General features: G+C 37.2%; 1 protein-coding gene across 2 annotated transcripts in view; it reads right to left on the minus strand.

The window, feature by feature from the left end:
- Positions 1-25386, minus strand: part of GABRB1 (gamma-aminobutyric acid type A receptor subunit beta1) — a 418665-nt gene that overhangs the window by 69330 nt on the left and 323949 nt on the right. The window lies entirely within an intron of this gene.

Genomic DNA, 25386 nt, shown 5'->3' on the forward strand with positions numbered 1-25386 from the left:
AGAGGGAAGAGATATGGGAACATATGTATATGTATAACTGATTCACTTTGTTGTAAAGGAGAAACTAACACACTATTGTAAAACAGTTATACTGCAATAAAGATGTTAAAAAAAATAAAAAAAATAAAATCACATACACACAAAAAAGAAATATTTGCTTAAAATTTGCACCTTAGAAGAGTGTTTGGAGACCAAATTTGGAGAAGTAGTGGATCTTCCTATAATAGCAAACTGACTTTCCTAAATACATGCACTTCATAGTTTTCTTGAAAAAAAATTTTTTTTTTACATCCTGAGAATGAATGTGAACAAGACATACCTATTTGCTCCTTCCTTTATTGAAAGAGTTATTTAATGAGTATTTGTCAATTTTTGCTATGAGCTAGGTACTTTGCTTGGCACCTGCTAAAGAGGAGGAATAGAGGCAGGATCTCTTTATTCATGGAGTTTTTAGACCAGTTGGGAAGACAAATGACAATATTGTGATTTATAAGATATACATATTTGATCATTCAAATGACCAAAATATATTTCACATATATTTTTTGTCTTTGTCCATGGTTCCTGGCTCACAGCTCCCCAAACCCTTGGAATTTCCTTAGTGATAAGAGCCATGGGAGCATTTTTATTATAATTATCCCTTTGTCCTTAGTTCTTGAAACCATAAAAGTGAAATGGGGGTCTTATTATTTACAACAAGATGCTTCTCACCACAACTAGGTTTATGTTAATGAACTGAATTTTGGAAAGCACGAAGGATGGAGGCTGGTTGCCAGTGGAGCCAATCATGAGATTAGAGGGTTGGAACTTTCAGTCCCACCCCTCCATCTCAGGGGAGAAGACTGGAGGTGGAAGTTGAATCAATCACTAATGCCAATGATTTAATCAATCATGCTTATGTAATTAAGCCCCCATAAAAACCCAAAAGGACTGGGTTCATAGGGCTTCTGGGTTGGTAAACATGTGGAGATTCAGGGAGAGTGGATGGAGACAGTATGGAAGCTCAGGGTCCTTTCCCCATACCTTTCCCTATGCATCTCTTCCATCTGGCTGTTCCTGAGTTATATCCTTTTATAATAAACTGGTTATCTATCATTAGTATGGCAAATGTTTCTCGGAGTCCTGTGAGCCCTCTAGCAAATTAATTGAACTCAAGGGTGGGGGGATCATTGGAACCTCTGATCCATAGCCACTCAGTCAGAAGCACAGGTGATAATCGACTTTCAACTGGAATCTGGGGTGGGGGTGGGGGGACAGTCTTGTAGGACTGAGCCCTTCACCTGTGGGATCTGTTGCTATCTCCAGGGAAATAGTGTCAGAATTGAGTTGAGTTGTAGGACACCCAGCTGGTGTTGGAGAATTGCTTGGCTCTGTACTAGTTGCTTTACATGCAATTCATCTTCACAAAAAACCTATGAGATGCACATTATTTTATAGACGGGGAAACATAGGTTTAGAAGGGTTAAGTAACTTGCCGAAGGTGACATAACTAGAAAGTGGAATAGCTGTGGGTTCTGTCTGATTGCAGGGCACAAATTCAACCACTGCTCTACAGCCTCACAAGAGAAGTCCATCCTTTGACTCATACAGTTGATGAACCAAATGACTCTATCAATTGAAGTGTACAGCAGGAGAACTACTGCTCCCTCAGGGTCCTTGATGTATCTGCACTGACAGTGCTAACAGTGTCTATAAATTAGGAAAACAGTAATCAGGCTTACCAAGTTGAAATTCAGGGACAGAAATGGTTCTGTAATAGTTATAGCCATGGATAGGGAGGCAAAAGCCATAGAAAGAAATTCATCACCTTGCTGAATGACCCCAGGAAGTCTTTAGCCCATACTGTTTCTCTGTTTTTTTGGTCTCTGAAAAAAGGAAACAATTTTATGCCCAACCTTCTAATTCTTTCCAAGATTATTTTCATTCATGGAAACTGAGTCTCTTCATTCTGAAAAGGTATGACCAAAGTCTGGAAAAGTACTGTAGAAGTATACAAGAGGAGAGTGAACTTATTTACAGACATCTAGACAATCAAGGAAGGGTTCCTTCTGTTTGAAGATGATACTGCTACACTACTAAGTGGTGAACAAAAGAAACTGTGAAAGCTAAAAAGCAGAGGGACAAGTGGAAAATGTCCTAGCACATGCAAGAAAACAGATCCTAAGCTGGCAGTGGGGGAAAGTTAAGAAGCACCCAATTTTCATTATAGAGTCTCAAAAAATCTCAGCAGTTGAGAGCACCAGGTACCTTAAAAATTCGGGGTGATGTGTACAGCAGTAGGGAATTTCTTAACCATAGTATATCCCCACAGTGGAACATGATGCAGCAGTAAAAAAAACAAAGAATGGGGAAGAGCTCTATGATATGATATGGAAAGATGTCCAAGATACAGTGTTAAGTGAAAAAGCAAGGTGTAGAATGATGTATATGAAATGCCACTTTAGGAAAAGTAAAATATATATTTGTAGCTGCTTGTATTTGCATAAAGAGACCCAGAAGGATACATCAGAAAATAATAAAAATGGTGAATTTGGAAGGAGTGGGGGGCAGTGAGACTTCCCAATATTTATGTTTTAATTGTGTTTTTATTTTTTTAACTATGCAAATGCATTACTATTAAAACAATTTAAAAATAAAGTGGTGTACAACACATTTCCAATAAAGGACTAGTATCCAAAATATATAACGAACTCTTAAAACTCAACACTAAGAAAACAAACAACCCAATTAAAAAATGGGCAAAAAGTCTGCAAAGACCTCACCAAATAAGAAACACAGATGGCAAATATGTGTATGAAAAGATGCTCAACATCATATGTCATTAGGAAACTGCAAATTAAAACAGCAGTGAGATACCACTATATACCTATTGAAATGGCTAAAATCCAAACACTGACAAAACCAAATGTTGGCAAGGATATGGAGCAAAGGAGCTCTCATTCATTGCTAGTGGGTATGCAAAATGGTACAGCCACTTTGGAAGACAGTTTGGCATTTTCTTACAAAACTAAACATACTCTTATACTATCCAGGAATTGCACTCCTTGGTATTTACCAAAATAGGCTAAAAACTTATGTCCACACAAAAACCTGCACATGAATATTTATAGCAGCTTTATTCATGATTGCCAAAACATAGAAGAAATCAAGATGTCCTTCAGTAAGTAAATAGACCAACTGTGGTATATCCATAAATAGAATACTACTCAGTGCTAAAAAGAGATGAGCTATCGAGCCAATATTGCTGAGTGAAAGAAGTCAGTTTGAAAAGGCTACATGCTATATTGCTATAAGCTTAATGTTTGTGTGCCTGAAAAATTCATATGTTAATATCCTAATGCACAATGTGATGGTATTAGGAGGTGGAGTCCTTGGGAGATGATTAGGCCATGAGAGCAGAGCTCTCATGAATGGCATTAGTTCCCTTACAGAAGAGGCTCTAGAGAGCTCCCTTGCCCCTTCCACCATGTGAGGACACAGAGAGAAGACGGCCACCTGTGAACCAGGAAGCAGGCCCTCACTAGATACCAAATCAGCTGGCCTCATGATCTTGGACTTCCCAGCCTCCAGAACTGTGAGAAATAAACTTCTGTTGTTTATAAGCCACTCAGTCTATGGTATTTTGTTAGAGCAACCCCAAAGGACTAAGACACTTACGATTCCAACTATATGACATTCTAGGTGTCTTCAGATTGAAAGTCCAATCTGATACTTAATGTGATCAAAAAGGCTCACAATAAGGCTCATCATTATGAAATTTAACATCCTGAGAAGCAGAGAGCATATCCTAAAATGATGCAAAGGAAAAAACTATCCATATATAAAGATTCAAGAATCAGAACAGCATTGGCCTTCTCAGTAGCAATATCAGAAGCTAGAAGACACTGAAATATTGCCTTAGAAAACCCAAGGGAAATTGATTTCTTACATAGGAGTCTATATACATAAAGCTAGGGGGGAAGGTTCCACCAGGATGTAAATTAAGGAAGAAGATGATGTGGAATTCAGAAAACAGAGGCTCCCATATAAAAGATAGACAAGAAATTCCTAGGATGATGGGAAAGGAGATCTTAATGTGAGAGTAGTGCAGGCAGACCCGGAGAGCAACCAGTTAAGATGGGAACAAGAGAACACAGAGTTCTTGGAGAGACATCCCTAGGGAGATTAATTGGTTATATCACCTGTGTGTTCAAGAAGAGATGTACACCTAGAACAAAGAGTTTGTGGATGACTGAGTAATGGTAAAGAGGCTAAGTTGTACAGGAAAGTGAATTTAGTCATAGTATACTAAATAGCCTACCTGTGAATAATGTTCACAGAGTTGTAATAATATGAGCATTGAATGTCAGAATAAACAAAAATTGTAATATAACCTGGGATTATATGACAAATATTAAATTTTTACCAGTTATTGGTCTGGTATGGGCCACAAACCAAAATATACTGGACACTGTCTAAAGCTGTGTCGGGTATTACTCCCTTCCTTGTTGGATTGTGGTAGGAAAATATCTAGGAGTTCTAGGGGTGGTGCTGGGCTTGAGAGCTTCAAGGCAATAGCTATTTTCCAACCTAAAGGGAAGTATCTCAATATTTTAATACTAATGGATATTGATTGATCAGTAGACACCAATATTAGGGAGATGAACAGGAAAGAAGTGTGTATGTGTATGTATGTTGGTGAGAGGATATGGCAGTGTGTGAAAAAGGTTCAAGGTATTAAAGTGAAAAACCAAGAATTAACAGTGTAGTGCTATTATTTAGACATGTGAAGGTACACATTAAAACAAACTGAAAGAGTTGAAATCAGTGACTGCTGGTTAATGGGAATGGAGGGGGATGGGGTGCAGAGACAAACAGGAGACTGCTGTTTTTACAACAGACCTTGGAAAACTATTGCTTTCTTAAACCTGTACCTGTACCTGTATTACTGATAAAAATAAAAATAGAAAATGAATGCCTACTATGTACCAGACTCAATGATATTTCAAGATAAGTATTGCCATTCTCATTTTACTATAAGGAAAAAAAAATAACATACAAATTCATCTCTCAAGGTGGTAAAGGGAATATTCTTTTACATATTAGAAGACAAAGTCAAGGCATTTATATCAAGAAGGCTTACAAAAGCATTCACTTAAATTAATTAAAGATTGATGTTGATTCACCTTAAAAATAAGTTAGCAATGATTACGTTATGTACTTGTGAGGGAAACATCAAAGGAATCACTTAACATGAAATGTGTCTTGACCTCACTGTCAGAGAAAATAATTAGGTAAGAAGAACTTTGATGAAATTCATTATTACATTTTTATATTTTTAGTAGTTTTGGCTTAATTAAAAAACATTGAAGGGAAACTGGATAGAGAAGTATGCCAGGAAAGATCTCTGAACTTTCTATACTTTCTCCTTATTAAACCCTTACTACTGTGACAAAATAAACAAAATATCCAAAATAAGCAATTCCAAACATGCAAACCAAAAAATGTGAGTGTAAATATATCAGTTAGGCAATAGGCAAATTAGAATGTACCTATATGCTCAGAATCTATAAGAAAACAATACATTAAAGAAGATGATATCAATATGTATGGTGAAGTTAAAAGGAACAAAATCAACAATTTGTCTTGGCTTTTGGTTTGGTTGGATTGGATATTGTTTTGTTGGGGAAATATAATAGACACTCTTGGCCTAAAATGGAAGGATTAGAAGAATATTAGGTGGGGGGGGACAAATTTATTTGACTAGCTTTAGAAATAATCTTGTGATTATCTGGTTCATGATTTTCCTATCTGACACTCTAAGTCTGTAGGGCAGAGACCTATAGATGTGAATTTTTTTAAACCATCATGACACCTAATATCATAGCAACAGAGTAAAGTACTTTATCTATTGATTACATGAATAATTGTGGAGCACACCATAGCACTGAGTTTTCCACAGAACTGTGAAATTTGCAAAATCAGCATAATCTCTAACTTCTATACATTTCCTAAAACAAGGAAATAAACTTTTATCTCATTCTATTTCACTCTATTCATTCACTCCACACATCATTATTGAAGGAATTCTCTGTGAAAACCTCTTAGTTGGGCATCTTTTCCTGAAAGCTAGTGCAGGAGAAACCATCACTTTCTTTGCTCAAATCATATGGAAGTTAACTATCTACATTGATGAGGATCATCAAATGTTTTAATTCACAACCTATGAGATGACCGTAAACTCAGGGTTGATTTGTTATCATCATGTCATTAGAGCTCATAGCACTCTGAATATATTGAAAAACGTGATTATTTTTCTGGATGGCATGCATGATAGTTCAACACCTTACAATACAGTCATAATTTGTTCTGATTTCAGGTGGCAACTATTCTGGCATATTATTATTGTGATGTCAAGAAGGTATTAACATTTATTGAGTACTTATATGTGGTTGACATTTTCTTACAGAAACCTCATGAGGTTAAGTATTGTTGTCCATATTTCACAGAAGAAGCAAATGAGACACAGGGTGGTATAATGACAACCTGCCCAGGTAGCAAATCTGGGCTCAAACCCAGAGATGTTTGATTCTTACACCATGCCTTTTCCACTATGGTATAGAGGATTTGGCCAGTATGGCTTGTTATCTTTGCAATACATTAAGGCCAGATATATTAAAATTGTACACATAAATTTAAGTTACTTGCGAAATGTATATTGAAAATCCCATCTTTAATAGATTTAGATATATATTAATTAATGGATGCCTTAAAACCTCATTAAACATATCTATAGTCTAAGCCCAACAGGAAAATACTTTGAATGAAAAAAATAAGAACTGATGTAAAGTAATAAATTAAATATATTTTTTCAAGCATGAAGTTAGTTGAGACAAATAAAGCATATTGCAGTCATCCTGCAAAAGAATTTCTTATATTCTGAAAGGTACAGGTTATTATAGTCTATCCTTAGCATTTTCATGGATACAAAGTCAGAAAGTATTTCTAAAGTTGATAAACAACTTACAGAAGCAAAGATCAGTACATATGAGAGGACTATAAGGTGTGTATATTTATGTAAATAGATTCTGACATATTTCATAATTTTGTTGAAAGAAATATATCACAAAGACTGAACTGCCTAAGGTCTGAGAGTTAATATCAGAACTGGAATTAGAAATCCATGCTCTTTGCTTTATTCCAATTTGAACTTGACTAGAAGTTTGTGCAATGTTGCTGATGAGACAAAGCCATATATATATATATAATATATATAAAAAATATATATAATATATATATGTATATTTCAGGTTAGAGCTTATTGACCCCAGGGTTTACTTTACTTCGTTTCTTTGGCTTCTGCAACTCTGCACTTCATGGTTTTCTTCCTATTTCTCTGGCTGTTCCTTCCTTGTCTCTTTTCCATTCTTATCTTATTCTACCTAATCATCAAATTTTGGAGTTCCTCAGGCCTCCGAACTCTTCATTCCTTACTCTGCATCGTTCCTCAGGGAAATTCACCTATGCTTATAGCTATAATTATCAAAATATTCAGATGATTCACAAATTTATATTTTCAGGGTTGACCTCTCTCCATGCTTTGGACCTATATCATACATCAAGAAATCAAAAATTAAACTTGTGATCTCTTCCTTGCCCCCCACTCAGAATCCAAAGCATTCCCATTCTTCCTATTTTGGGTGAATGACATCCTCATTCATCTACTAATCCAAGCAAAAATCCTTGGTAATCGTAGGGGCCATTTTTTGTTTCTCTATCTTTCTCATTCATATTGAATTCTTCACTAAGTCCCATTTGTTTTTCCTTCTAACTCTCCCTTGCATCCGTCTACTCCTTTCCATTTCCATCCTGATTCAAGCTAGCATCTTTCTTTCCCTGATCCATTCTGATAGTCTTCAAAATGGTTAATCTTCTTTCTCTACCTGCATCTGTTCTCAATACCACAGCGAGAGTGATTTTTCAAACACACATCTGATCATGTTAACCCGCCTTCCCCCAGCTCAAAAATCCTCCAGTGATCCACTCTTCCTAGGATAAATACAAAGCTCTTTTTTTTTTTTTAAGACAAAACTCTTATAAGATCCTGCAAGGTAAGTCCTCTGCCTATATTTCCAGCTTCAACTCACACCATGGTCTTTTTTCTCTTGCTGCTACAACTGCATTAGATTTATTTCTGTCCACCATGTTTGCCAGGATCCCTCCTGCCACAGGGTCTTGAATTTGATGTTCTCTCTGCCTGGACTATATTTTTTCTCCTGTTTGCCTCATTAACTCCTTACTCAGCCTTTAGATCTATAAACAGTACATATATTCTCAAGGAAACTCTCTTGACCACCATAAGTCCAATCCCCCTCATTTACCCTCTAATAGTATAAAGTACCACTAGTGCATAGCGATGTATTGGTGTAAGTTCGCTAAATGCCTATCTTCCTCCCCTACCTGGACGCTCCATTAGGGAGGGTAGGGACCCTCCTTTTGCTCACAACTGTCATCTAGCACAGTGCCGGGTACCATCCAGGTGCAATGAATACTTGCTGAATGTATTACTGAAATAATTAACTAGTTAAGCAAACATTTCTGAATGTTTGATGGCAATTCTAGAAACTATGTATGTTTTTAAGGAAAGATATTCAATTGTTCAGAGAAGGGAGGAGATCACATATTTTGGTAAGATCAGATGTACATTTTAATAATGCAGATAAATGCTTCACCAGGCACTAAAAGACAACAGACAGATGGAGGGTTACACTTATGAGAATGCTGAGTGTCAATAACAGGTTGGAGATACCCTACTGACACTTAAGAAGATTTCAACAATTTTTCAGTCCAACCATGAAAATTGGCAGTTGTGCTAATATTCCCTGCTGAACTCAAAGAGGTGGCGGGCTGAAACAGATCAGTAAGTTTGATTTTAACCTGGTTATATAAGACTCTCTGTATGTGATTTTTCCCCCTCCAAATTATTAACAATTATCCTTTAATATTCTCTGGGGTCCTTAGGATGTTTTCACTATAAAAGCAGAAACCCAACTTCTAGTTCTCTAACCATATAATACCATGGTGGACCTGACTGAATATGGTAAAATGTTTAGGTTTCTTTTATACCCAGGCTCATTTCTCTTCTCACATTTTACAACTAATTGTTGACCTGTCCCAGAGCAGACAGCAGGGGCAATGCTCAGGATCACCATGTTGTGAACTGGATGGCCTGATTCTCCATTAACCAGCTGCAGAACTCTGGACAGCTCACATTTGGTATCACCCTTCAGGATCTCACATCCAGAATTAGAGGGTTGGGTTAATGATTCTGCAGGTCCTTAGTTAATCTTCAAATTCCCTGATTCTTCACCAAGGAATTGTTTCTTTTTTTTTTTAAGTTGGGCTTTACACTGCCTAACAAAGTGCTTTAGTAATATAATCTAAAGTAATGGCCCTTACAAGGCTTAGAATCTATATTACGTAGAGGTTAAAAACACTAGCTTTAAAAAAAATTTTTTTTAATATATATTTTTTTATTCGGCAGCACCTCACAACATGTGGGATCTTAGTCCCTTGACCAGAGATCGAACCCGCTTTCCCTGCAGTGCAAGCGCAGATTCTTAACCACTGGACCACCAGGGAAGACCTCAGAATGCTAGTTTTTGAGTCCGAAAGACCTAGGTTCAAAACTTTGGCATTAATGAGCTGTGTAACTTTAAGCAAGTTACTTAAAGCTTATGAATCTTTGTTACTACATCTAGAAGCTAGTGATACTTCTTTCTTCATGGAGAGGTTGTGAGGATAATATGAAATATGTAACACATGTGAAACACAATACCTGGAACAGAGTTAGCCTACAATGAAGCATTAATGTAATTACAACTTTCATTTAGAAGAGATAGTGCTTATGGTTCCCTCTAACCCTATGTTGGCTCTCTAGTAAGACAGACAGCATTTTCTGGTATGTACGAGATGTGTCAGGCTGCAAATTTCTGAGCCTCATTTTGGAACCAGAGTCCTTCAGTCATTCTCAGCCATTCTCTGAATCAGAGCAGCTGACAGAATCTTCAGTGAGGTCATTATTTTTAGCTTTGGAACCGTTAGAAAGTCGGCAGGGGATTTTCATGGCATTCAACAAATTAGCAAAGGTCATCAAAACAAACCCACTTACTGAATTCATGGGCTCAAAATCCTGTCAAACCAGTGCTGTCATATCAAATTAAAGAACTTTCTACTCGCAGTGTTGCTATAAAAAAATCAAGCTGAATTATGTTTAGATTTGCTCCGTTGTTACTGCATTTTGAAGTCACAAATTTTGATGGCAAACCAACTCATCTCCTATCTGTAACCCCCTCACTACGTGATCATGTGATTCTTTCAATCTAAAATTTCCTCACTTTTCTTCTCTGTCCATCCCAGTTCAAGTCCCATCTCTTTTCGGAGGCCACTCCTAAATTCTCTGACCTGTGGTCTCAGGCCTGCTTTCCTCTTGACCCAGAACAGGCCATATATATATATTTTAAGTTAGGTGGGTGCCGTTTTGACCTTATTTGGCCCTGTACAAAGGCATTAAACGTGACAATTAGGCTCTTTCATTTTCACAAATGCCCTTAACGACACTCAGCTCTGCTTGGTTGATTAACTAGCTTGTGGAGCATCCATCACCCAGCACAACAGACTATACACACCATTGGCTCTTGACAAATAGTATATATACCATGAGCTCCTTGCTTTCCATATCACCATAAATAATATTTTGGAAGAAATACTTTGGGATCAGGTAATTGATCCATTCTCTACATGCTTTGAATGATGGCTTTGAATCAAGCCAGACCACAAAACCGCTGGATCCTTCAGCAGCATCATTTTGGATTTAATAGAATTGCTTTACTGAATTGTACTTTGGTGTTATGCCAACAGAGCACACCGGTGGATTGTGTAATGAAGACCTGGATAAAACTCTGAGCCCTCTTTCTGAATACCTACTAGAGAAATACTACAGAATAGTAAATTAGGTTTGGTTTTATGGACAATTTGACTCTTGTAAGTTGATTGTGTTTACTTGCTTTGGCCATTAGAAAACTTAGTGAAAAATCTGGGGTCCATTTCTCTCAACTCTGTGGTCCACCCTAATAACAGGTTTTGCTTTATTATTTTTCCACCCATAGTTTCCCTTTGTCCTGGTCACCACAATTGCTTACTCTAATCCTTTTACACTGAAAGTATTTTTTGTGAAGTGCCTCACATCTTTTGTAGAATAGGTAGAGATTAAAAATAAATTCTTGATCTATTCCCCTAGGGAATTACAGCAATACCGCTTACAGACCATTCTTTTTCAATTATTTCCTGCTTTGTATTTTTCTTTCATTGTTTTATGTCTCCATAACTTGGTTGTTTTTTTTTTGGTTTTTTTTTTTTTTTTGTGGTATGCGGGCCTCCCTCTGGTGTGGCCTCTCCCGTTTCGGGGCACAGGCTCCGGACGCGCAGGCCCAGCGGCCATGGCTCACGGGCCCAGCCGCTCCGCGGCATGTGGGATCCTCCCGGACCGGGGCGCGAACCCGGTTCCCCTGCATCGGCAGGCGGACGCGCAACCACCGCGCCACCAGGGAAGCCCCATAACTTGGTTTTAGTCCAGAGAATATTCTTAAAATTTTCCTATACTCCCCACACACTGGCAGCATAGCATGTGCTCCCTGAATCTTTAAATCTGACTTTTGTGCACAGGTCTGCATCTAGGTAACTAGCTGTGTGATTTTGACTTCAATGTCACTGAGACTTGAGAATTTCATTCTCCTCATCTGTATCTGACAGAAGTGACCTAAATAATCTTCAGTGTCCTCTACTAGTTCTAAGATTCTGTCACAATTGCGTGAGTTCCCTAAAAGGATTTTTGTCAGACACAGATATTTTAAGACAGATCTGACTTAATAAACTACTCACAGATATGGATATGACCAAGTGACCTATTTATTGCAGAAAATGTCCATAAAAAGAAGGAGTCTGTTTAGGGAGATTTGCTCACCTTTTCATTAACAAAGAAGAGGACACTTCCAGACACTTTGGTTCAGAATTTAAGCTGGAAGAACAATTACAAGTGGGCAATAAAAATGATTTAGAAGGCCTAGACCTTTTTAATTCTGTAGTTTCACATCTAGCAAGGGCTGATTCCGGTTCCTTTAGTACAAAAGAGGCAGTTGGATGCTGTAAAAGGACCCTAAATTGAGATCTAGTTTCAAGACCAGCATTGATCTTTAATAAAACAATGGATTGCCCCTCTCTGTGTCCTCAATTTTTCATTAATGAAAAGAGAAAAATTATCTGCCCATACTGCAAGATGATTTGTGAGGGTGAAACAAGACAATGCTAGAGAATACCTTGCAGTAAGTACAAAGTGCTATACACATTTGCATATGTGAGCATGGCCATGAATCAAGAAATGACCTGTGATGACTCAGTGGGTATTTTGGATTGCTGTTATGACGGAATTGGGTGGTTTTGGAAAGTTGGTTGTTGAGATGGCTGAGCCAGTCTCAGAACCTTGATGTTACCCAAATTTGTGAATGACTCAACGACATATAAATCCTCCCCCAAATGCAACTTCAAAGGAGTTGAGGACAAAGTCCTATCAAGATGTAAGCATGGTCTGGGTCCATGTCTGTTTTGTTCACTGCACATAAAAAGATAGAATCAAATATTTGTCAATTACATGGCGGGGAAGCTGGAAGAATGATGAGGTACGTTCCCTGGCTGTGTGGCTTGCTCCTTTCCTATGTCAGTTAGGGGATAAGATTCCAGGTTGTGTTTCAGAAAACTTATAAATAGTGAGACATGGAAATCTGAGATCACTTTGACATGCTTGTGTTTGTTTGTTTATTGTCAACTTGGCATCACCACCCCAAGTATCATTGAAGAGAAGGTGGAAACAATTTTCCCAGAGGTGTCCTTCCCCAGGATAGAGTTTGCCAAAGAGAGGCATTGGTACCAGATTTGGAAGATGGAGGAGGAGAGGCCATTACTTTCTGGGGACAATTGCTGCCAGATGCATGGGAAGATGAGATTCAGTGACTTGCTGGGGACCCCTTGAGTACCTCTACCTTGCTATAGAGACAGAGATAATTGGTCGGGGCTTCCCAGAGATCCTGAGTATTGCAGCACCTTCACTGCTTGGGTACTTCAGGCTGAAGTTGCTGAGGTTGATTTCTTTCACCTCAGCTCATCAGCTTTTCCAGTCTTGCTGTATGCTCTCAGTTCCCTGTATTAAAACCTTCTATATCTTGAATATATTGAGTGGTTCTTCTGTTTTCTTGATAGAAACTTGACTAGAAACAGAATCTCAAATGTTAAATTTGGGAATGTTAAGCTTCAACTAAATGTATTTATACACACAGAGTTATAGCTAGCACCTTGGGGAAAAACCCTTAAGATTTTGTTAAAAAAGCCATCTAGGTATTGTTTAGTAAACTATTGCTTTTCAACGTTCAGGAATACCTTTGAGACCTAAGAAAGTCAATGAAGTTTTCCAAAGTGTCTTATTTTGTCCTCTTAGAAGAACTTGGTTCTACAGGGCACAATTTCTTGTAGTGGAAAGAACAGAATTTAAACTCATATGGCCCATAATTTAGTTGGGGCTCAGCCACATTTTAACCCTGTCTATTTGGCAAATTCATTTAACTTCTCTTGGGCTTAGGGACTGCATCAGCATAATGGGAGCCATGACAACTGTCTTACTTTTCTTGAGAACCCTTGAGAATGGCATTCATGCATCTGTACAAATGCTACTTTAGGAATGTAGTCTTTGGGGAACTCAAATGAAAATGTATGAAAGCATTGTGTGTGTATACATATATATGTATATATGTATATATATGTGTATATATGTATATATATATATATGTATATATATACTATTATTCTCTAGACTCACATTCATATTTAGTCAAATGCAAATAATAATGGAGATTGATAAAGGTTAAATAAAAGCAACTTCCAGAGAAGTGAAGAATTTCTACTATGCCTGAGTGTAAATATTATGGTGATTATATGCACACCCACCTCTGGGAGACTTAGCCCAGTGTGGCTGTCAACATACAGGGCAGTGACTGAGAGAGGACATCATACTGTGGGGCTGAGACTCCATGGGACAATGGAGGGAACATTTATTGCTCCAGTATAGGATAGTTCTCAGACCACACAGAATGGAGGTGTGAACTGTTCTCCACTTAGAAGGTCATTGTTGCAGTCTCATCTTATCTTGAGCGTTGGGAAGGGGAAGGGGCACATCAAATAAGCTTTCCAAAATCACTGAGATAACTTCCAATTGTACTTACTCAGTGGCAATGACGTTATGCTGAAGTTATTGAATGATCATGGTTAGGGTTTCACATATGTGATTTATTTAAAGCAGACCCTGTTTTTAATTGCACTGAGGCCAGACAGGACAATGGACTGAGCAAGGGGAAGACTGGAGCCCACAGTTTGGAATGGCTGAGTGTCTTGGTGGAACTGAACAGATCTTTCAATACCTATGAACTGTAGACACACTCTGGCTTATCTCTCCTTGTGTTAACATGATTGGATTTGCATAACTTCCTGATCCCAAACAGTGTGCATATGTGTCTGCCTCTACTCACACACCTCTCCATACCTCTACCCCATCTTTCTTTACTTCAACACACTTGTCACAGCATATCATACTCCTGCATTATATTTTATACCAGTGACTTTGTTTTGATTTTTTTCTATCCTTCTATAATAGATTGTAAGGTACATCTGGACAGAAATTTTGTTCTGCCTGGAATAGTCCATGATAAATGATAAGGATTATAGAAAGTGTGTGGGTGAATAAACATTTGAATCATTAACCAAGGTTTTTTTTTTTTTTTTACTTGACATTCTACTTGATTCCCCAAACTCTTAGGTAGAGACTGTTAAACCAACAAAGGGACATTTTTGGAAAATTTACAAATGGTTGGACATCCCCCCTTTCCTCTCTTAAGGAAATGGAGACTCTACCTATAGTTGTGTACGGGCCACAGTTTTTCAAATGTAGCAAATAATGGAGATTTCCTTCCTGAGAATTAGGGAGAGGAATTGTGGGCCAAATTCTTTTCACGTCACTTCCTGGTCTATAAAGCAGGCTGAGCAATCATCTGCATGGTGCTTCATAAGTCACACAAAAGAATGTTGAAAAGTGGTCTGTTTAGCAATGAGATGCACAGGAATATGCAGAAACCAGTAGCTGTATTTAAGCTGCCAATGTTAGGGAGAGAGATGTGCCCACAGAGTGTTTTTAAGTGATCCCAACTTAACGTAAAAGGAATTCAGTCACTGGCCTGTGAACCTGACAAAAAAGTGCATTGGACTTTGATGCTAATTTAAAATAGCAACAATATGTTGTTGGTGAATGATCTAGTTTCTAATAATTTAAATCTCTTGAGAATGGCATTCATGCATCTGTACAAATGCTGTTTTAGGAATGTAGCCTTGGGTGACTATGATATAGTCATCTTGCCATCCTAGAAGTACTGACAGTGTCAGGAATGTTGTATGCACAATAAACACTTGCATATGATGGAAGAATCAGAAACCTCTGGGAACCTAGAAAGAGGCAAATAGAGCCAACAAGAGACAAGTGGTTGCTCCTGGCACTCTGTCATCAGTCAGCTCAAGAGGCGAGGAGAAGAGGGCTTTGATTAGTAAGTGATGTACAAAATCAGCTTTTAAGGTGAAAGCCAAGAGATAAGAGAAAATGGTTAGAAACAAAGAGGGGACAGTGATGAGAACATTGACAACAACAGTGGCAACAATCAGAGTGATAAGTGTGACAAAACGAAAGAAAGGAGTACTTACAAGTAATACAAAATTTGAAGCAGTTCAGAATTCTCTGACAGCAAATAGCTGATTGCCCTGTACTCCGATGATGGCTATGACCACCATTTATTGAGCAGTTAAAATGTGCTAAGCACTGTACCAGGCACTTTACAGGTATGGCCACTTTTTCTTCTCCTATCCTCCTTTATGTCTACTGCATTTAGATTTTCACTCCCAGCACTCCATGTTACCAAATCAAATTATCAGTTCTCAGTTCTTAGTTAACTTGTTTTATCATATGTATTTGACCCAGATGATCACCTCTTTTTTTCTAGAATATTTTTTTACTTTGGTTCCAGAATACTCTTCTCTCTTGGGCTTCCTCCTACCCCATTGATCACCCCTCTCAGTCTCCTTTGCTGATTTGTCTCTGCCACTTACTAGATGTGAACATGAACAAATTAGGTGATGCCACTGTGACTGAGTTTCCTCATTGGTAAAATGGGAACAATAATGGTACCTATGACAGAGTCATGGTTTAATTTAAATGAATTATTATATGTAGTGCACTTGCAGATAGTAATTGCTATACTTGAGTTTTCTATCATCTTCCTAAACTCTAAGTATTGGTTTGGCCAAGGCTTAGCACTTGGACCTCTTCTCTATCTACACTAATTACCTTGGTGATATCATCTAGATGCATGCATTTAAGTACATATAGAAGCTCATGAATTGTATATTTACATTTCCAGATAGGGCCTCTACCCTGAACTTTAGACTTTCAATTGCAAACTTGAATCTCCACTTAGATGTCTAATAGACAATACAAATTGAGTATGTCTAAAAACTTTCTGGGCTCTACCTGATGCTGTCCTCAATTTGGCTGATGGCAAGTCCATTCTTCCATTTTTCAGAGGTTTGATTCAGAGAAGATCAATTTACTTATAAGGTAGATCTTTACTGGCTAAGAAAGAACTTTCCACTAAAAGATGCTTCTCATGTGCTGGTGTCCTGTGTCATGTTTGTCATGTTTAAACATTCTGCATGCATTCGTACCTCCAGGTGTACTCAACATACTGCTCACCTTGACCAAGGTGAGCTTGGCTTGACCCAGGTGGACTGCTTTTTTAATGATCTACATTTTGGCAAGTGAATGTAATATCTGAGACATCCTGTCTCAGCACGCTTTCGCTTTCGCTTTTGCTATTTATATTCTAGCACTTCTAGTCATATTATTATTTGTAGTAATATTTATAATATTCAATTATTGTTATTCAATAATTATTATTGTTCAGCCCCAAATGGAATAAAATATGGAATTTTAAATACTGCTTATGCATGAAATTCTTTTCAAAGTAAAATTTTAAGAATAACTATGACCTGGTATCACAATAGCAGGATACTTCTTAAACTTCATGCAACCTAGGAAGAAAATTTAGTTTTATTATAACTCTACATACTGGTTAGGAAACTGTGAAAATTTAGCAAACTCAGGCTTGTCCCTTTGATTATGCTACTAGATTAAAGGTTTGAAATAAATAATCAGTAAATGCCAAAATAATAATCATTTTGCATTTCTTGGGGGAGACACTTCCTAATACTTCCCATCTACAGTCAGATGACAGTTATGTAAAATATCTTCCCTCTAAAGAACAAGGTACTGTTTTGGCATGTATAGCATGTACAAATTCAAAGAAGAAGAGATAAAATAATGGCAGAAACAGCGAGAATAGGGTATTACATGTAAAAAACCCGTGTAACTCAGTAACTGGACATTGCATGAATGCAGGTGCCTTGAGAACCCGTCACCATGGCAGTAAGGATGGAAGAAGGTGATGAAAAGGTGACACTGAGGACCTGGACAATGGCTGAGATGTTGAAATGAATGATTCGTGAAGAGCTGTTACTGATCCTTAATGAAGAGACTGTGTTACTTAAAATGAGAACTCTGCCAGGAAAATGCCTTTTTTTTTTTTTTGAGTTATAGAAATATGCCTAATTGACTAGAGATGGACATTTCTTTTATTGACACATTAATTATGTAGAAAGGGGCCTTCATCACTCCACCAAGGAAGACTCTTAAAAAAGTAGATCTTAAATTAAGGTCACCATGAGCATCAGAGTACAAGTCCTTATACCTCCCTTTGCTTCAGATGAAGCTAGAGCTTCATCACATCATGAAAAATGATCACAATTATGACCCTGAATCATCAGAAAAGAATAAATGATTTTTAGAGTTCTCTATTGAGAAAGATTTGCATCAAAATAGTTAAAGTCTAGCAAACTTGAGTTCTTCAGAATGACTCGTTAAATCCCAGATCTCTAGATAGTGAAGGTATAACTCTATGCTCCTTTCACTAAAAGCTCTAGTTTGGAGACATGAAAATCAAATGTATGGATACCGAGGGGGAAAGGGGTGGTGGTGGGATGAATTGGGAGATTGGGATTGACAGATATACATTATTGTTACTATGTATAAAATAGATAACTAATGAGAACCTACTGTATAGCTCAAGGAACTCTACTCAATGCTCTGTGGTGACCTAAATGGGAAGGAAATCCAAAAAAGAGGGGATATATATATATATACGTGTAGCTGATTCACTTTGCTGTACAGTAGAAACTAACACAACATTGTAAAGCAACTATACTCCAATAAAAATTAAAAAAAGAAAATCAAATAGAATATTATTTATTATTTTTTCCTTCATTAAAATTAAATCCTTTCTAAGTACAAAATATTCAACCAAATATTATTTTTAGTGTGGGCTTAAGAGTACTAATGACCTACTACAGCTGGGAATCTTCCATATATTAAAGAGTAAGCCAGGAATGTAACACACCCAGGGTGCCTAACAGCATCTAAGCTATTCAGATTTGAGTGTTTGGGAATTATTCAGGTCACCTGAAAATGACTTTTCTGCCTCAGTTAATTTAAAACTCAAAACTCTTTTGAATCAAGTGCTGAGCAACCACTGTGACAACGGCTAATTATTTAAATCTCAGTAGGAAGCAAACAGGGCTGGGAAAGCAGATTGAGGAGGAGCACAGAGGAGACAGGGTTTTTTGCTTTTCTTTTTTTAACTTACTCCAGATTCTTACGGCTCAAAGTGTGGTCCATAGGTCAATAGCACCAGCATCACCTGGGTATATGTTAGAAATGCAGACCCTCAGGCCCCAGCCCAAGCTCATTAAACCAGAATGCATCTTAACAAGATACCTGTAAGTGCATGAATGTTTGACAAGCACCTCAGGGAACATATCAGACAAGTGATGGGTTTCCACTCTGACAGTTTTTAAGGTAAGAGCAGGTGACCCTTTGGCTCTACTCAGTGAAATTTCTTGTCTGAATTGTAGGTCTATGTAATCCCAGTCCTGGGAATACAGTCTATTTGGAATCGATGCAGTCAGCTTGTGGGAGCTCTGTGACAAATCTGCTCTTTTCACACAATCAAATGAGGACAGGCAGTGCCTATGAGACAGGGTGTGGGAGATGAAGATGTACACAGAAATTATTGTTTCATTTTTTATGGTTGAAAGAAATGGACCTTGCTCAATTTCGGTTTGATAAAACTATTCCTGTAAAAAATACTGTATGATATCACTTACATGTGGAATCTAAAAAATTACAACAAACTAGTGAATAAGACAGAAAAGAAGCAGCCTCACAGATACAGAGAACAAACTAGTGGTGACCAGTGGGGAGAGGGAAGGGGGAGGGGCAACATAGGTGTGGGGGGAAAAAGGGTTATTATGAGATTACATGAAATCATGTATGTGAATCTTTTGAAAACTGTAAAGCACTATAGAATTTAAAGACTATTTCATTCAATTAAAAAAATAAAGTAAAATAAAAAACAAACAAACAAAAAACTATTCCTGTAAAGCCTGTTGCTATGTATTCATTCAGGAGTAAATTGTTAACTAATTTTTTTTTTAACATTATAATGTTACAAAAACAGCTGATGCCCATGCCTCTCTTTCCCAAGTAGATAACTCCATTTACCACAGCATCATAATACAAATTAAAGTTTTACTGAGTGCATTCATACCAATATATGGTATATATATCAGGGCTTTTAAAATAGAGTAGCATCTTGTAACGACTCATTACATGGATTTGAAAATCTAATTGAAGCATTTAATTCCAATAAAAGGCAGGGTCCCTTGGTCTACTTATTTATGTCAAGACATGCACCTTTAAAGAAAAAAACAATGGAGCCTTCTGCCAGAGGGGATAAAGGAAAGAATAGTTTAAATTTTTTTCCTTTGATCATTTCAGTGATTTTTTTTTCTTTGAAAGAAATTGTGCTATTTTCTGTTCTTTGCTGTACTTTCTTCTTTCATTTCTATGTTTCCATTCTGTTTCCCATTTAGAGAGCTGGGTCTATTAGAAGGGATGGTGAAAAAAATTGAAAAGCAAAAATTTAAAGCGTGACAGCCTTAGAACAGTGGCAGTCATACATGGCTGCATATTAAAATCACCTGGAGAGCTTAAAAAAGTGCTTGCCAAAGGGCTCATCTTCTACAAATTCTGATGTTATTGGTCTGGGGTGGGGTCATGATATCAATATTTTTAAAAAATCTCCCTTTTAAAATCTTTGATCTTAAAGATAAGAAAAAAGCAGTTTAAACATGGAAATTGACACTGAAATGAAAACTAAATTATCTATATTAATTATATGGTTCCTATATGGGTGTGGTCCACAGAACAAACCAAGTCAAGACCTCTCAGGAATATGTCCTTTGTCAAGGTTATAGATGTGTATGAACCACAATTATGAGTAATGGATGGACTTTGAAACTACAGCACCATTGCAGTCAGTTAAGCCTAACACTGTACTAAAACGATTTAGGGAAGAGTATCTCTAGCCATTTAGAAGAAGAAGGGTTTCTGACCACTGTATGATCTGTTGCAATTGTAGAAGTGACCTGGTAAAATAAAAGTTTTTCTTAAGTTATATCAACATTCAGTTTCGTTGGCAAGAATGTCAGAAAATAAATGCCCATGTAGGAGCCGAATTGAGACTGATTCAGTAGAGAGGAGTAGGACCAATTAAAACCTGCTTTGTTTTCAGGTGTCTGCTTTGCATTCAGATAGAGCATACCCCCAACCACCCAACTCCCACACAGTGGGGAAGCTAGAAAGGAGTTTTCTGAGGACAGTATGAAAGGGGAGTAAATCGTTCAAGTCAGATTGCTTGAGTTCAAATCCCTTTTGGACCACTACAGTTTTGTGACCTAGGCAAGTAACTGCCTTGGTGCTTTGATTTCCTTCTCTGTAAAATGGAGTAAAACAATAGGGTTCTGGTGAATGTTCAATAGGAAATTTTTGTCAAGTGGCTGGCGCATAATATATAGTCAATAAATATTAGCATTCATTATTATCAAGTTTGGATCCCAAGTGAACCAAAGCCCTCAGTTTAGCAAGGGTGTCCAGTTCTAGAAGATCAAAGTTCCATTCAAAATTGTGTCTTTAAGTGTTTGGTTAATACCTAAAACCTTTAGACAAAACAATACCCTTTATTTTGACTTCCTCTTAGGAAGCTAGTAGCAAAATGGTCATCCATTAGAGCATCAAGAAGAGAAGAAATTTCCAGAAATCTAAATCTGTAAATCAGAGATCTCCTCATCCACCTACATAGCCACTTATCCATACATGGAAAGTAAACTTAGACTGTCGATAGGGTAGATGTGAACAGCTAAATGGCTAACTTTATAGACAAGTTGATTATGAAACTAATTTTAATAAATGGAACTCCATTCCCCCACTGGCTTTTATTTTCTAACTTTGAAAGGTCAGAGACATTTCAGAAAGACTGCTTTCCCACAGTTTCAAAAAAACAGCCTGGAAAAAGGAATAAATTAATTAAGAAAAGATTCCTGTCTTCCCTACACCCACTCAGCTCAACAAAAAAGCTATGGGCACTAAAATTCATTAACAATTCTATGAACATAAATGTGAAATATTCATTTTCATTAAGTAGTCTACTGAATATGGCAAAATCAAATTTATCTAAGGAGCTATCCAATGCTGCTAATTTCCTTGACAATGGAGACGCAAGGGAAGCCATGAATCATTCATGAAGTTCAATTTACTTCTGTTATTTTTGGTGTTTAGTATCCATGAATAGAAAGTGTGCAGCATGTTGTAGATGCTATTTTTAAGTTATTTCAGATCAGAATTAATGATTGGAAGGCAGCAATAAAGTAAGAAGGATTCAAAGGCTTTGCTTGTAATTGTCCTACATTTCATATTTTTCTTGTATTTATGTTCATGTATTCATAACTTTTTTAATGTTCTAATATCCTTTATAAATCAGGATCATTTTATAACCAATATCTTAGGCAAGCACATAAAGTAATTTGCTGGTAATGTAACTAAATTGAACAAACTCCCAGTGTGCTAGATTTTAGGGCTGAAAGAGATCTTTAAGGTTATATAATTAACAGCCCTCTCAATGAGGAATGTTTTCTACATTAAAACTGGTAGGTGGCCATTTCCAATTAATTGAAGTGTCTCTGTTGGTGGGGAAGTCTTTCTTAAGGGGGGGCTTTTTTCATGAATGGGCCCTTCTACTCATTGGATAGTATTTTTTTTCAATTCTACGTCTACCTTCCCGTTACTTCTGCCACCTGTCTGCTCGGTTGCTGCTGTATCACCAGCACTTACTTATTTGCACACAGAGTGGCTTGTGGTCACCACTTAAAAAATGCTATTTGAATTGAATGGGTTCAAATCTAGCACTCTGGATGTTATGCTTAATTTTATGTGTCAACTTGACTGGGCCACATGGTGCCCAGATATTTGGTCAAACATTATTCTGTGTATTCCTATGAGGGTGTTTTTGGATGAGCTTAGCATTTAAATTGTTACACTGAGTAGACTGCCCTCCCTAATGTGGCTGTGCCTCATCCAATCACTTGAAGGCCTGAATTAGAACAAAATGACTGACCCTCTACAGAGTAAGAGAGATTTCCTCCAGCCTATCTTTGCACTGGGACAATCAGTCTTTTCCTGCTTTCAGACTCAATTGAAGTATCGGCTCCTCCTGGGTCTCAAGGCTGCTAGTCTTCAGACTGGAACTATACAATCAGCTCTCTAGTTTGCTGACTCACCCTGCAGATTTTGGGACTTATCCGCTTCCATCACTGCATGAGCCAATTCCTTATAATAAATCTCATTCTCTCTATCTGTATATATCTCATTGGTTCTATTTCTCTGGAGGATCCTGATTAATACCCTGGGAAACACCAAACATAAGATTTCTCTTCTATGATAGCATTTAAACATTCAGAAATGGCTATTATGCCTCCCTAAAATTTTCTTCCCAAATATCTTGGTCTCCTCCTCTGAAGGAAATTATCTTCATATGGCGTTAAGAACTGGGCATAATTCTCCACGTGTGACTTTACAAGAGCAGGCTTTTGTAGAACTGCTCCTGCCTCATGTCTGGACACTATACTTAATGTTATTTCCAGGTGTTAATGTAACATATTATATAATGAAAACTTAGCATTTCAACTCTGTAAACCTCACGTTTTCTCAGGGAATTTTCCACAGTTAAGTTAGATCATTTTATTAGACACTTTTTTCTTATCACTTGCTATTTTTGTGGACAAGGAAAAAAATTATTTTGGAAATAAACATGACTATGGCTTGACATTCTGTGTAGTTGTTGCTACTACCAAGACGTTGAAATCAATACAATGACAATATTCTGAGACTAAGAGATGGATTGAATAGATGCTTCATTAAACTGAATACATTAAGACAATGCCCAAGTTAAAAGTTTCCACGCCATTTTTAAAAATAAGAAACAAGTATAAAAATAACCAGGTATCACTAAATGTTACCTTTGTTTGATAAATTCGTTGTGGTTCAGGTGGGAGGGATGTAGACAGTTTATGACTGAAGTGAAGCAAAAAGACCATAGTGGTTTATCACGTTTACCAGCCTTTGAAAATTCCTAAAATAATTAAAATGTTAGGTTTTCCCTTATCTGGCTCTTGATTGAGCATTTACAATCTTAAATTTTTACTGAATACATTAAGACAATGCCCAAGTTAAAAGTTTCCAAGCCATTTTTAAAAATAAGAAACAAGTATAAAAATAACCAGGTATCACTAAATGTTACTTTTGTTTGATAAATTCGTTGTGGTTCAGGTGGGAGGGATGTAGACAGTTCATGACTGAAGTGAAGCAAAAAGACCATAGTGGTTTATCACATTTACCAGCCTTTGAAAATTCCTAAAATAATTAAAATGTTAGGTTTTCCCTTATCTGATTGAGCATTTACAATCTTAAATTTTTGAGATGGTCTTAAAGCATGAATATAAAATTGTATAAATGAAAGAATATTTTACTGCAAGTCAAAAAATACCTTCCTTAAATCTTATCTGAAGAAAATTAAGACTAGACTTATCTTTCAAAATTCAAAAGACTCAGAAAGTTTGGAGCCAAGAAATTTAGCATACACTCACTTCACAGATATGTATTGTCAGGTTCTAGGCTGGGTTTTAATTATTGTGTTGTGAACAAAACAAAGATCCTTTCCTTCATGGAGTTTCTAATCCAGAGAGGGAAGAAACAATAAACACGGAAGCAAACAAACACTACTAAGTGCCATATGGGAAAGTAACAGAATTTTGAAAGAGAATACTGGGTGTTCACTAATTAAGGTTGGATTCTCAGGAAAGCCTTTTGTTGGAGGTGGCATCTTAAATGAGAACTGAAAGATGAGGAAAAACCAAAAGAACCATCATGGGGAAAAGCATTTTAAGCAGAAGGGACAAGATGGTGAAGATAATGAGATAAAAGAAAGATGGGTCTACAAGAAACAAAGAATCTGTGTTGCTGGAATTTAGTGCGGTAAGCAAGGGAAAGATGGTTTCAGATGAGAATGGAGATATTGAGGAAGGGTCAGTCACTCAGAAGCTTGTAAGTCAAATTAGGAAGTGTGGAGAATTTTCCTGGTGCAATGAGAAGTCTTTGAGTATTTTAAAGCACAGAATAATATGATCCAATTGACATCTTGCAAAGATGACTCTGGCTACTGGGTAGAAAATAAGTTGGAGGGAGTCAAGGGTAAAAATAAAAGGACCAATAGCAAGACTGCTACAATGATTCAGGCAAGAAGTCATGGTGGTTTGGAGAAGATTGGTGGCAGTGGGCTGGAGAGAAGTGAAAGGCTTTGCTAAATATCTGGCGAGTAGAATGGATGGTACTTGACAATAGATTGAATGGGAGGAGGGTGAGGGAGAGGAAGCTGTCCACAGTTAATCCTAGGATTCTGGCTGGATAGTGAGATTAAGGAAGCTGGAAAGGAAACTCACTTGTGAGGGAAAAATTGTTAATAAATTTTGAGAAAATTAAGTTTAAGATGCTTTTGAAACAACAAAGTAGATATGCCAAGAAAAGTGCGATGTACATCAATCTGGAGTTTAAAAGAGATCTGAGCTGGAGTTATACATTTGGAGATCATTGGCATAAAGATGTTATGTAAAGAGAGATCCTTTGTGACCTTTCTGAGAACAGTGTCAGTGGACTTGGGAGATGGGTAGGCAGGGTCCAGATTACAGTGGGTTGAGGGAAAG

This window comes from Physeter macrocephalus, chromosome 7 (assembly GCF_002837175.3).
Source record: "Physeter macrocephalus isolate SW-GA chromosome 7, ASM283717v5, whole genome shotgun sequence".
In the NCBI taxonomy this organism is placed as follows: Eukaryota; Metazoa; Chordata; class Mammalia; order Artiodactyla; family Physeteridae; genus Physeter; species Physeter macrocephalus.